The 14,049-nt window shown below is 34.9% G+C and overlaps 1 pseudogene; it reads right to left on the bottom strand.

Moving 5' to 3' along the window:
* Positions 1-1,697: 1,697 nt before the first annotated feature.
* LOC114895906 overlaps positions 1,698-14,049 on the bottom strand; it is a 58,555-nt pseudogene continuing 46,203 nt past the window's right edge.

Genomic DNA, 14,049 nt, shown 5'->3' on the forward strand with positions numbered 1-14,049 from the left:
AAAACATAACCAAAAGACAAAAAAAAACAATGTTATTTGCTTTAGGAGCTGATGTGTTTTTTTTTTAAAGGAGGAAATGAAAGAGGGGTGTTTACCAGTTTTACACATGTCTTTTCTTAAAGAATCTTATGAGAATCTAAGTCTGAGAAATATATGTTAGAGAGAAAAAGATGAGCAGTGAAAGAGCAAGCCAATAGCAGTAGCAACCCTGCATGACCTTAGACCTAGCAGCTAGAGAGCAGCAAGATGCCCAAAGGGATGAGGGCAAGAGCCCAGGAAAACAAGGGAAGCAGTCACTGCTACTTACAGTGTTCTCACCCTGTGCTAGGCTAACCTTTTAAAGCCTCATTTAAAAGATGTATTTATATGTGAACTAATAAACAACAAGGATCTACTGTATAACATGGGAATGTTGCTCAATATTATGTAACAGCCTAAATGGGAAAAAATTTTGGAAAAGAATAGATACATGTATATATATATATATAACTGAATCACTTTGCAGTACACCTGAAATTAACACAACATTGTTAATCAACTATACTCCAATAGAACATAAAAAGTTAAAAAAAAAAAAAAGAACCTACTGTATAGCTAGGAACTCTACTCAATACTCTGTAATGACCTATATGGGAAACGAATCTTAAAAAGAGTGGATATAAGTATAACTGATTCACTTTGCTGTACAGCAGAAACTAACACAACATTGTAAATCAACTGTACTCCAATAAAAATTAATTTAATAAAAAGAAAACAGATAAAAAAAGAAAAATAATAAAAGATTTATTTAGAGATAAACCTGTGCTAAGTTTATGCCATTCAGAGATTTTTAAAATAGCTTTATTGAGGCATAGTTGACGTACATAAACTGCACATATTTAAAGTATAGAATTTGAACCACCCCTGCAAGGTAATGAACATATTTATCACTCTCAGAAGTTTTCTTGCACTTCTTCATAATCCCTTCCTTCAGGACCTCCTAACCTTCTTTCTCCCGGCAACCTCTGATCTGTGTGCTGTCAGAATACATTAGTTTGCATTTTTCAGTTTATAAAAATGGAATCATACAGGATTTTTTTTCTGACTTCCTTCACTCAGCATAATTATTCTGAAACTCTTTCCTGCTGTAACATGGATAAATATTTCATCCATTTTTATTATTGAGTAGCATTCCATTGAATGGGTGAACCACATCACTTAGTTTATGCATACCTATTACTGGAAATTTGAATTCTTTTCACTTTTTGGCTATTATAAATAAAGTTCCTATGAGCATTTGTGTACAAGTCTCTATATGGATGTGTGCTTTCATTTCTCTTAGGTAGGATCTAGTGGAAGTGCTAGGCCAGATGATAGGTGTATGTTTAACATTTTAAGAAATTGCCTATTTTCCAAAGCTGTTTTACCATTTTACATCTCTACCAGTAAGAGTTCCACTTCCTCATCAACACTTAGTATGGTCAGCTTTGAAAATTTTAGCCATTTAATAAGTATGCAATGCAGTGTTATTTTGTTGTAGTTTTTTTTTGGGGGGGTGCTGTACCTAATTATTTTATTTGAAAGAATACTACAAATGAAAGAACTTAAGTTGGTGTTTTGGTGCAACTTATAGAAAAGGTAAAGGTAAACCCAAATGCATGCACTGCCTTGGTGACCAAAGAGGTCACCCCATGGCTATGGAGAAGCCAACTTAAGGCTTAGCCCTCAGGGTCACTGTCTTCCAGGGTGTACTTGTCAAAGACAGGCTCTGTAGTGCCAGGTTCCAGGGCCCCCATCTTATGCAAGTTGATTATAGTGGTCACCCAGTTCTTTAATGAATTTCACCTGCTCATTCAGGTCATATGTCTCAATGAAATCACACAAGTAGGTCTGTTTTTGTCAATGCCAGTCTGTGCAGTTCCAGTACTGACTGACTCACACTTATTTTTCAAGTGTAACATACACTCCATTGCGTTCAACTCACTCTCCCAGTGGTCTCAGTTTGGTTTCTTGATATCCTGATGGGAGTTTTGGGTATCTACTTGTTTCTTGTAGCTTCATCAGTTTCCAGCATGTTCTCTCTCCTTATGAGATTGGTGAAGGAAACATTTGGCAAAGTTCTTTAAAGCCACATCATCACAGTCAAAGTAGTAAGAGGTGCATGGACAGGTAGATATAGGAGATGTAGAGCTCCTGCTTGATCTGACAGTTGATGGTGACCTCTGAGTCCTGGCAGTCATTCTGGTAAACCTGCAAGGGGGAACTGGCCACCACGGCAGGCAGTGGGCTCCTGGAGGTGGTCTGTGGGATCTATGAGGAAGTGTCAGAGGGCTGGCCCTAAGTGACAGGCTAGCTAGTTTCCATAGAAGGAGTACTGAAACAGGAAGCCACAGTGACTTTCTGCAAAGAACCTCTGCCCTATTGCATTGTAGCTTTAATTTGCATTTCTCTAATAATATTGAACATCTTTTCTTGTGCTTATTTGCCATTCTTATATCTTCTTAGATGAAGTGTCTGTTCAAAACTGTTGCCCACTTTTTAAAAAAATGGATTATTTGTTTACATATTGTTGAGTTATGAGAGTTTTTTACATGTGCGAGATACTAGTTTTTTGTCAGAGTGGTACTTGGCAAAGATTTTCTCCTAGTCTTGGGTTTTCAAAGAACAATTTTTATTAAGTTCATTTATTAATTTGTTCTTTTATGATTTATGCTTTTGGTGTTGCATCTAAGAAATCTTTACCTAACCCAAGATCATAAAGGTTTTCTCCTATGTTTTCTTCTAGAAGATGTATAGTCTTACATCTTACATTTGGTTTGTAACGTATTTTTGAGTTAACCTGTGCATATAATGTGATGTATGAATCAAATTTTTGTTTATTCATCCATTTTTTTCATATGGATATCCAATTTATAAGCACTTTTGTTGAAAAGACTATTTTTTTACCATCGAATTACCTTTAAACTTGTGTTGAAAATCAGTTGTCTATTATGTGTAGGTCATTTTGTAAACTATTTTATTTTACTCTTTTATTTCTCTGTCTTATTACCAATGCCACACTGTTTTAATTTCTATAACTTTATAATAAGTCTTAATAACATATAGTGTTAGTCCTCTAACTTTATTTTTTCTTTTCAAAGTTGTTTTAAATATTCCAGTAGAATCAGATATCTTAAAACCTTCAAAAGTCCTAGTATTTCCCTCCAAAGTTATGGTGCTAGTACACTTAATCAGAAATAAAATTTAGAAAAAACTGGACACATACAAATTGATGTTATTCATATATCAATATCTTGTTATACCATATCCAGAAGCTGTATTATTAGAAGAGCCCTATCAAGGAGAACAGTCTGCAAATAGGAAGAATCAACTTGATTAAAAGAGAATGAAAATGTGAGTGGAGAATAAGAAAATCAGAAAGCACTTTAATTTCTTTAACTTCACTCATATTCCAAGTCCAAACATACTTTATTTAGGGCCCTAGAATAACTTCAAGATATTCTCTTTAAGGCACATTCCTCCACTCAGCACAACAAAGGCTCAAAAGCTAAGCAGGATGACACAGGCTAAAAATACATTTTTATATATGTGAGATATATAGAGCTATATATATACATTCAATATATATATATGTATGTATATATGTATAATTTTTCCCTATCACAAAGGGAAATTCCAAGAATGGCAGTGGGAAACTTTTAAGATAAGCCAGCTGTTCTTGGGTGGCCATTTTCATTTAAGTGACATGATTACATAAATTAAGTACGCATGGGTTGGGAAATGTCTTGTAGAAAAATTTCCTTACAAGTAAATCTGGACAGATTTTGAGGTCTTGAGCTTCCCAACACTGTGAGTTCAGAAACAGACTGGAGGCCTTCCATCAGGGGTGTTGGGGAGCAAATTTCCTCACTGGGTGAGAGACAAATGTCACTGACCTTGAAGGAGGCAGCCGACTCCAAAAATTGATGGTTTTTGAACAATTCATCCTATGGCATAGATAACTACAATAGGTGAGTAGTTTTCAAACTATATTCCAGAGTACAGCATCTCTCTATATTTCATAGAGAGAGCGTTGCTTTGGTGCCTGCCTCAGCTACTGCACTAGCAGTGTACCTCCAGGGCCTGGGTGAGCAAAATTCATGAGGAGATTCCTGCAGTTCAGAAATTAAAGTCATTCTCCTTCCGTTGCTTTACACTTTCAGTTATATAAACACATACTGGCTTTTTAGTGATCCAAGCAGCATTTCACACTTGATTGGCCCACTTTTCTGTGGGAACTTTTCCTTTGCTCACATAGATGACCACAGGAACCATTTCAGAATTCTGCACAAAGTAGCAATAAAAATGACTTTGGCCCACATGTTTGACTGTAGAGCTGATATCTACCCCAGATCAAATAGTTTTTACTCTATAAATAAAGGGTTTGACCTGTTCATTTTAGCTAGCTTGTCTAAACACAGCAGTTCAGCTGAGAAGTGATCCAGATTTCAAGTGTCCGGGCCTTACATATATAAAACACGGGCACACATTTGCACACATATGCAGATTCATGTGTGCACACAGGCTGGCATTCTTCCCCCTTTGACCAGTTTTGGAGTATCTGCCCTACTTCTCAGAGGAATCATCTAGTAAATAATCAGCACAGGGAGGGAGAATGATCCTAGGATTTTTTCCAGAACACCTCTGGCTCAGTAGGCACTCGGATGAAAAGTAGGGCAAATACCAATCTTAAAGTTCATTGGCTGTTTAATTTCCAGCCAAGAAAGCAATGAAGATGGAAAAGGGGGAGTACCTGTGGTCTGTGATTACTGGGGTGGCAGGCTTCCAGAGACACTGAGCCTTGACTTTGTTTCATCAGGATTCTTCCTAAGTTGCTATTAAGAAGTATTTTCAACAATCTCTTTTTATTAGCCGTTTGTGCCCAATATAGTTTTCTAGTTGCTAGTTTGTTATGGCTTTAACATAAATAAGGTTCTAAAAATGTCTCACATGAGGAGTTGCAGGGCTGGGTATGCTATTTAGACCACATAAAAAGTCTATGTAAAGGGCTTCCCTTGTAATGGGACTCTTTTATATTTAATAGAACTGTCATATAAACGTATACTAGCATTTAAAATACAGTTTCTGAGCTATAAAATAAACACCATTTCTAATATTGCTGTTGGCTTTCACATGCATAGAGCTTAGTTCATTAAATGTTCTTTATTCCATTTACGTGAAATGTGTTTTTAACCACCGGAGCAGCACATAAAGTGCATTATCCCTTGAAATGCAGCCATTATCAAGTAAAGAGCAGTGAAAGTCAAACATACCAAACATTTTAGGTAGATTCAAGAAAATTACAGTTAATTTTAACACCTTGTACAATGCCACAAATTGGTACTTTTCCAATAAATTATTATTGATGATTATAACTGTATTCATAAAATGAGATATAAATGTGGACATATATCACAGAAAAAAATATATATTTATTTAGAAATATTTTCACAATTTATTGTTTACCTGAAAGTTATACAATAGCAATATTTCATTTATTTTTCAAGTTAAAATGAAGTGGATTAAATAAAATGATTCTGCATTGCCTATCTTTATAAACTTGAGTAAAAATTTGCTACAGTGTGCTTCAGTTTTCTCATTTGAAAAATGCTGATAATAGTAGTTCCTAAGTCACAGTTTTCTTAGAAATGAGTTAAATATATAAAGTTATAGAGTTAACATAGTTAACACATATAGAGTTAACATAGCTTTTAGAACATTTCCAAGCACATAATCAGCAACCAATAAATCTCAGCTAGTAATAATATTTTTCTAGAGCTCTATTTTAGAGTCACCACAAGTAAATATTTTGTTGCACATGTTGCAATATCCGACAGAAATCATCGGTGTACATTTTGTGCTAAGTAGAAGGTGCTATGTTGTTTATCAACATATAGCATGAATCAGTTTAGATCAATATATCTATTAACAATGTTTCATTGTACTTAATTTTTATAAAAGTTAAAAAGTTTGGGAGAGTCAAAGAGCCATAAGATGTGATTACTGTCCTTAAGTAGTTATGTGAACATAAAAAAGAAATTCATGACATTAATACATTAAAAATACTAAAATTAATCTTACAAAAAACACTGACAGTGACATTACCAGACAGTTGGGAAGTGGTTGGCATTTGATACATGGTGCTAGAACATGTGGCTATTCCTACATAATACAACACAGAAAAAGTAACTACCTGGTAAATTAAAGGTCTCAATATGAAAATAAAACTGAAAAACTTTTAGGAGAAATCCTAAGAGGATATCTTTATAACATCAGGACTTAGAAAAATTTATTAAACCAGACACAAAACCCACAAACTATAAAGGAAAAAATGTTTGAAATTTATCTATTAGCACTGAAAATTTCTGTGTGACAAAAGGTAACATAAAAAAAATTGAGACAAGTCACAGACTAGAGGAAGATATTTGCAGACATATTATAGCCTCCTTTCCCCCAAATAGTATCTGGAGTTCTTCATGTGTTAGCAACGAAAAAACAACCTAATAAAAAGTGGACAAAGGATTCACAGAGAAGAAAACACAATGATCAGTAAATATATAAAGACATCCCCAAGCCCACTATAATAAATGGATATGCAAATTAAAATAACAGTCAGAGGGCGTGTGCATCTGGCTATAGCTGCCTAACTTGCATAAGACTAAATCTTTTAATATAAAACAACAAAAAAAAGTCTGGAAAAATTTAAAAATCTGTTTTAAGACTTCAGAGAGCAATCAAAATAGTTAGGACTTGAGAAGCCAAAATTCCAAAGAGAAAGGAATAACAGAGAAGTAAGCTCAATATTCACCGTTGCCTGCCCCGTTGAAATATTTGTCAATATTTGCCAATCTGTAACTTTCAGCCAAGATGCCAAAAGCCAAACAAAAATGGTATCTAAGAGATTAAGAAACTTCAGATTTTCCAACAGTCACAAAGGCTGGGGAGACAAAAGCTGAAATACAGGGCTTACCATAGAAGATCATGGTAAAATGCCCCAGACATTCAGCTGAAACTCCAGAAAGGCTACGCTTTGGGCTAAGGAAACTGGAAATAGACTATTAGTGAAAAATATCTGGAACTAGTTCAACCCAAAATAGATTAGGATGACCTCCTTCTATTCTAATTGTCTGTCTACCAGAAGCAAAATTTAGTACTCTCTGTAGGAAAGTAATATTATCATGAGTGTCAAATTATCTTTAAACATTTTCATATACAATGACAACATCCATTTAAAACAACCAGTCACACCAGAAACAGAATCAAATTACTTAGAACAAAAAGGAAAAAAATTTGGTAAAATAAAAACAGATCCATAGGAGATCCAAATATTAGAGTTATCAGACACAGAATTAAAAATAATTACGGTTAATATGATCAAAAAAAAAAGTACAGGACAAGATAGAGACTTTCAGCAGAGAACTAGAGTCCAGAGCAAAGAACCAAATAAAAATTCTAGCTTGGAAAAATATAAAAACCCAAATTAAGAACTCAGCGGATTGGTTTAACAGAAGGCTGGGCACTGTTAACGAGAGAATTAGTGCACTGGAAGATAGGTTGGCAGGTAATAGCTTGAATGAAACACAGTGACAAAAAAAGAGGAAAAGTATAGAATATATTACAAGAAACATACTGGACATGATAAAAAGTCTAGCATGTAATAAATATATAATATGTGTAAAAGGAGAGAAGAGATAAAGTGGGACAAAACAATATTTGAAGAATATGACTAAGAATTTCCATAAATGTGTAGAAAATATCAAGCTACAGACTCAATAAATTTTATGAACCACAAAAGAGATAAATACAAAGCAAGTCCACACAGATACACATCACAGTAAAACTACTGACACACCAAAGATTCAAACATACAAATACAGAGAAAATATCAGATGCATCGAGAGAGAAAATGTTACCCTCAAAAAAGCAAGAAACAGACTAATGGCTAAATATGCAACACAAACATTAGAAACTAGAAGAAAGTAATAGTTTTTAAATACTGGAATAAACTACCTGCTAATCTAGAATTGTATACACAGCAAAAATATCCATCAAAATTTAAGGTAAAATAAGTATATATTCAGATATACAAAAACTGAGGGTTAGTCACCTGCAGACCCACAATAAAAAATATATATATAATAAAAATTTTATTAAGTTCTTTAGGTAGAAAACCTGCATAGAAAAGCTGGAAAAAATAAAGAACAAAAAAAGGATAATTATTTGAATACATCTGAATGAATGTCTAAAATATTGTCTAATACATTGTGTGATTTAAACATTTGAAGATGTAAAATACATAACAATGAAAGATAGGAAAAAAATATATGCATTACTGGGGAAGTGGTAAAAGTAACAGTTTGTATTAAAATGTAACAAATCAAGATTCATGTTTTAGTCTTTAGGCTAATCAGCTAAAGAATAGTATAATAATGAATAACAAAGTAATAGAGGGTAAGTATGGAATAATAAAAAATACTTGATTAATCTAAAAGAAAACAAGAAAGAGCAAAAGAAAAACGTAGAAAATAAATAATAAGATGGTAGATTTAAACCCAAATATAACAGCTATTTAATTAAATGTAAGTAGTCTGAACACTGTGATTAAAAGACAAAGTTTGTAGAATTGGATGTGGTTTTTTGTTATTTATTTATTTATTTATGGCTGCGTTGGGTCTCCGTTGCTGCGTGCAGGCTTTCTCTAGTAGCAGCGAGTGGGGGCTACTCTTCCTTGCAGTGCACGGGCTTCTCATTGCAATGGCTTCTCTTGTTGTGGAACACAGGCTCTAGGCGCACGGGCTTCAATAGTTGTGGCATGTGGGCTCAGTAGTTGTGGCATGCGGGCTCTAGAGCACAGGCTCAGCAGTTGTGGTGCACGGGCTCAGTTGCTCCGCGGCATGTGGGATCTTCTCAGACCAGGGCTCGAACCCATGTCCCCTGCACTGGCAGGCGGATTCTTAACCACTGTGCCATCAGGGAAGTCACTGTATGTTTTTTAAGTCAGGCATTTATGACACACAAAAGATGCATCTTAAATGTAAGACTGTAGAAATGTTGAAAGTAAATTTTTTCTAAAAAGAATGAAAAAAGATACATATGCAAATATTAGCCAAAATAAAATTTATATAACTGTACTAATATTAGAAGAAGTAGGCTTTACTGCAAAAATCACTATTAGAGATAAAGAGGAATATTTCAAAATGATAAAAGATCCAATCTACTAGGCATATATAACAATTCATAAAGGTTCAAAATACGTAAATCAATAACTGACAGAATGTAGAGAAGAAATTGACAAATCCACAATCATTGGGACATTTTATTACAAAGATTGATGGGGATATGGAAGATTTCAGCAGCATGAGTAACCAGTTTAACTGACTTGAAATAATAGAGGACACTGCACAAACATGGAATACACATTCTTTTCAAGTATAAAATTGGCCATATGCTAGTCCATAAAGCAAGTGCTCAATCTCATTAGTAGTTAAGGAAATACATATTAAATTCACAATGAAATGATTACACATCAGAGTAACCAAAATAAAAAATACAGAAAATACCTCGTGCCAAAAGAATGTGGAGCAACTGGAATGTACTGCTGTTGAGTGTAGATTGGTGAAGCTAATTTAGAAAAGTTTTTGGCTGAATCTACTAGAATTGAACAAATGCACTTACCATGATGCAACAATTCCATTCCTAGATCAATATCCTAGAAAAATGAACATGTGCTCACCAATATGAACAAGCTGTACAAGAATCTTCAAAGCAACACTTTTTTTGTGTGTGTGGTACGCGGGCCTCTCACTGTTGTGGCCTCTCCCGTTGCGGAGCACAGGCTCCGGATGCACAGGCCCAGCGGCCATGGCTCACGGGCCCAGCCGCTCCGCGGCATGTGGGATCTTCCCGGACCGGGGCACGAACCCATGTCCCCTGCAAAGGCAGGCGGACTCTCAACCACTGCGCCACCAGGGAAGCCCCAAAGCAACACTCTTTATAGCAGCCAAACACTGGAAATGACTCAAATGCTTATGAACATAAATGGAGCAATACATTTTTACACACACATAATGGAATGCCATAGACCAGCAAGATGGACAAACTACCACCATGTTCAACAATGCAGTAAATCTCAAGAAAATATCTTTAGTGAACAGATCTAACACAAAAGATTCTGAATCCGATAGTGATTCTGTTACTAAATCATTCTGAATGAAACTAATCTACTGTACTAGTTTTTTTGCGGGCTGCCATAACGAAGCACTGCAAACTGGATATCTAAAACAACAGACATTTATTTTCTCACAGTGCTGGAGGCTAGAAATTCAAAATTGGCAGGGTTGGTTTCCTTTGAGACCTTTCTCTTTTGGTTTGTAGAAGACCATCTTCTCCTTGTATTTTCACATTGTCTTCCCTTTGTACCCATCTGTGTCCTAATCTCCTCTCCTTATAAGAACACCAGTCATGTTGGATTAGGGCCTACCCCGATGACCTCTTTTTAACCTAATTACTCTTTGGGGGGGGTTACAATTTTGCCCATAACATTTATGTGATTAAAATTTAGGATAGTGTTTACCTTTAAGGAGGATGGTGGTAGTAACTGAGAGGAGGAAAGAGGAGGTCTGATATTCTTGATTCTGATAATACATGTATCCTCACTTTATAAATGCTCATTAAGCTATATACTGATGATTTGTGCACTTTTCTAAACGTTTGTTGTTCATTTTTAAAAATCTTAATAAGAAAATATGAATTAATAAAAAGTAATTTACAGCCATCAAATTGCAGAAATATAAAAAATGCAATGATATGTGAAGACTTATGCACTGCTGGTAAGTTTATAAATTAGTGAAACACCTTAGAGAGCAATTCGGCAATTGTTGGAAAGATAACAAAATAATTGATATACTCATTGAGCACTGTTCTAAGCACTGTTGTATTTACTATGACAATGCCATAAATGATGTATTTTTAGAGTCTGAACTGGACTGCTGTAAAAAAGTGACTAATAAAAACCCAGTGGTTAAAAAAGACATCTATGTATCCTCCTTATAACAGTCCAGCAGTAGATGGCTAACAGGACGACTCTGCCAGGTTCAAGATTTCAAGATGGAGATTCCATCTCTAGGAATAAGGCCTCTCTCTCTCTCTCTTTCTCACACACACACACACACACACATACCATTCTTTCTCTCTCACCATTTTGAGATAGCAGGAAGTGGGGAAAGGCACACAAACACACGCAGGAGTGTACATCACTTTCACTCACATCCCATTAACTAGAATGTAGTCACATGTCCACATCTAGCTGGAAGAATGCTAAGAAATGTAGCCTTTATCTGGACACCTGAAACTCTTCTATGGACAAAGGGGATAATGGATGTTGGAGTACAACAGGCAGTCTGTCATAGGCAGTTACTACTACTATCATGATTTTAGAGATCAAGAAACAGAGTCAAATATGGTAAGGGTACACACAGAGTAAACGACAGAGTCAAGACTTGAACTCACACAAACAACATACCTACTGTATGAGGCACTGCCTCTCTACAGCTAATAAAATTAAAGTTGTATACCCTGTAACCCAGCTGTTCTAGCACACGTGCATAAAGACACATGTACTGGGATGTTCATTCCAACACTGATTGTTAAAATAAAAAACAAACAAGCTAAACTAAACTAAAAAAGACATGCAATGGAAACTTCTCAGCCATCAAAACTAGCGTTCAATATGAAAAAATCTCCAGAACATAATACTGAAAGGAAAGAAGTTATAGAAAGAATACATACAGTATTATGTCAGTTGCATAACACTTTAAAAATAAAAAATATGTATTGTTTATGACTGAATAAGTGTGCAGTAAAAGTACAGCGTATGTGTGGGAATAATCACAAATCTATTAAATATGGCAAGATGTTAACAAATATTTAGTCTTATATGCTCATTATTTTAATTTCTGGTTTTTGTGTGTTTTAAAAATTTACAAGTGGTGTCTAAATTTTCTTTTTTGGATGCATTGACCATATGGTGTAGATTTATTGGGGATAGCTTGGATATAAATTGCTCTTTATAATCTCTGTAAACTATCAATATATTCTAGGAATATCAATCCCTTTTGGACTACCTCTCACACATAGAATTGATATAAAAATCATTATCTTGATTTTTTATCTAGAAATATAGTTGGCCTAGATGTGGTGGCTTACTCAGTTGACTTAGGATTCAAATTTCACATTTAATTTTTACATTAATCATATAAGAGAGAAACCATTTTTCTTTCATATAAATGATGTAATTTTCTGTTTCTCATCCTCCTATACTTTCAAAAGTTCTTTCCTTTTCATCTAAAAATCTTTCAGACTAATTCATATTGGTCTACCGTTTTAAATTATCAGTTTCATTTCCAAGTGAAAATTCGACTTACATTTTTGTGACGAAACAAAAATAACAACAGACTTCATCACATTTAGGCTAGACTGAATTTTTAAGTGAAGCAATTTCTTCACATCTTTTCTAGGTGGGACTGGGGGAAAGAATGGGAATGTGAGGAGAGATCTTTGATAGCTTTTTTTTTTTTTTTTTTGAAGGGCAGGCTCAAGTGTGGTGTAGAGAGATTATAGAGTCAAGATTTTTCCACTGGACAAAAAAAAAAAGATTTTTCCACTGGATATTCCAATTATTCTTGAGGCGCTATCTTTCTCTTAGACCAACATCATTTAAATCCAGATATATTGCCTTGGCTTAAAACAATTTGGGTAAGAGTAAAGCAGAATTATTAATAACTTCATCATTCTTTCTTCTTATCGAATGCTGACATATTCAAGACAGATTTGGAAATTATAGGTACCTAAACACTCATCTCCTTCATTATTTAAAGTTGATGAATTCCTAAATTAATTCTTAGACCTTTCTTTAACAAGACAGACAGAAATAAAAGGAGGGTAGAGAGGTTTCTCTTACATTTGAACCAAAGTTACTTTATTACTTAGTATAGCTAAAATTATCAAAGACAGATTTCATGTTTTAACAATGGATTCTCTACGGTTTATAGGGATATTGTTCTACAGAGGAAAAACAAACTGAGGACTTTTATAAGAGGGCATTCTTGGTTCAGAGTACATTATAGATGATGTGCTATCACTTTCAGACCCAACAAAAAAAGAGACAAGGTTTTAATGTTAAAACACTAAGATTGATTTATTGATATTATGCTCGTCAAACACAGGAGAAATGGTTTTATAATGTTGATAAAGTGAGCATAGAATTTTGTTTTGGCTATAGATATAATTTCTTATGTAATGCAACTACAAAAACAATTTCTTGAGGGTTCTCTGAGGAGTAAACTGGGTTGAGGTGGACCACTAGAACTTCAGTGTATTCTTAGTAAACTGGAAGCTAATAATGACCCTATCTCTTTCTGGCAGCTGAACGTTTCTAGCTTCATATCTAGGGGTTCACATAAGAAATGCATGATAGCCAGGCCTACAAAATTTCTTACTTACAATCTCTTTGGGGTAAAGTGAAATAAAATTTTGATCAACTTCATTCATCAGCTTTGATCTCTTCTCTAAATTATTTGGCCTATATTTCTAAAAAATGAGACTCTAAAACAAAGTCTTGCATGCAGGTAGTTGATCTCAGGGAGAAAAGAAGGAGGACATGGGGAGTGAGACCGGGAGGAAGGGAAAGCTAATCCAAAGGTACATATTGAACTGGCCATTACTGTGGGGGCCGGTGCGCCATCCTGTCAAGAATTCTCAAGCACTTCATGGAATATGTCTCAGATTGAAAAACCAGGGAACAAAACAAGAGAAATGTTTATTAATTGGCTCCATTTACCTTATTAGTCAATGGTAGGCTCACTCCTTTGCAGTCCTGGTTTGTGCATTCATGAAGGCCAAGTGGGTCATGCAATCCCATGTTGCAGTATCAGAGGTGTCCTGGGGCAGGTAGTGAGGGATATTTGGCACAAGTGTTGTTAAGAAGCACCTGAGCAAAGCTGGTAGAAATCCGCAGAGAAGGTATGAAGCAGT

The sequence above is a fragment of the Monodon monoceros genome, unplaced genomic scaffold (assembly GCF_005190385.1).
Source record: "Monodon monoceros isolate NGI ecotype Baffin Bay Population unplaced genomic scaffold, NGI_Narwhal_1 Super_Scaffold_15, whole genome shotgun sequence".
NCBI lineage: Eukaryota > Metazoa > Chordata > Mammalia > Artiodactyla > Monodontidae > Monodon > Monodon monoceros.